Raw genomic sequence first — 1449 nt, 5'->3', positions numbered from 1 at the left:
TTCTGATACGAGGAAACTTTACACCCTACCTACACTGTAAATGTGCGATAGAGTACTTTTTACGACATGGGTGTAGTCACTAAAACATCTGTTTTTTTTTGTAAAGTTATTTAAACAACATCAGTTTTTATGGATTATATGGATTTTTTGGACCGTTTTTATTACAGAAATGCATCGATGAAGGTCTAAATGCTGAAAACGGCATGGTTAACCTTTGTGGGTTTCAAACATTTAACCTGCATTGGCCTGCCCTAAAGTGATGTCCTGAGGGCAAATTTGCATAAAATTTGCTTTCAATGTTTTCTCAGATTAAACAATCTAACCAAGAGCAGATTAAGTATTTATTTGACAAAATTATTTGTCCTTGCGAAAATTAATCATGGTTTCAGAGATGGACAGTAGTGAAGTATTTTTACTTTCTACACTGTAAAAACTTACATTTTTAAGTTTAACCAACTTTAATTAACAAGTCATGTCTTTTTGGATTAGTGAGAAGTTTATAAATAAAAAAGCTGAATGGTCCGAAGTTATTACAACTTTATTTGTATGATTTATAGCAACTTGTTATGACTAACTAGTAAAAAAAGTTGAAATTACTTATTAATTCAAGTTTAAATTTAAACATTTAAAGGTGCAGTGTGTAACTTTTAGAAGGATCTAATGACATAAATGCACTATTATATATTGTGTATAAAGACCTTACATAATGAACTGTTATGTGTTTATTACCTTAGAATGAGATGTTTTTATCTACATACACCGCGGGTCCACTTACATGGAAGTCGCCATTTTTTACCGCCATGTTTCTACAGTAGCCCTAAATGGACAAACAGCTCTACAGACCGTGTTTTGTCAGTACTTTGTCTTAGACAACAACATGTTTGTCCTGTGGCGGCTACTGTACAGTCCCTCCAGAAAAATGCGATTGTGCGATCGCACGATTTATTGCATAATCAGCCAAAGTTCGCATATTTATGCGGGGCCGCATTTTTTCCAAATACGACGCACTTTCGCCGCATTAATTACAGATATCCGCGCACAAAATATGCGGGGCTTGCATGATTTTATAATCCCAGCATTTTCGTAGCAAAAAGTCACATATATATATTAACAGAAAGTGGAAAAATGATGCATTTACTTCACACAAGCACAGCCGTGTCCTCTGTTGCCATGGGAACGTTATGAAGTGACGTGATTATGTGACGTGAACATCATTGCATCTTTTGCAAGTTTCCGCAGTTTTTGCAAGTTCCGCAATTTTCGCAAATTCCCGCAATTCCATCGCATAAATTGCAAAAATATCCTGCATATTCCATCGCATTTAAAAAAAAAGCGTGCCGCAAAATCGAGGATTTTTGCCCGCAACAATCACAAAAAAACTCTGCGTTTTTCTGGAAGGACTGACTGTAGCTTCTCTATGCATTTCGGTGAACGGTGGACTGAGCCATT

This window comes from Misgurnus anguillicaudatus, chromosome 6 (assembly GCF_027580225.2).
Source record: "Misgurnus anguillicaudatus chromosome 6, ASM2758022v2, whole genome shotgun sequence".
NCBI classification, from domain to species: domain Eukaryota; kingdom Metazoa; phylum Chordata; class Actinopteri; order Cypriniformes; family Cobitidae; genus Misgurnus; species Misgurnus anguillicaudatus.
This window is presented reverse-complemented; position numbering follows the sequence as displayed.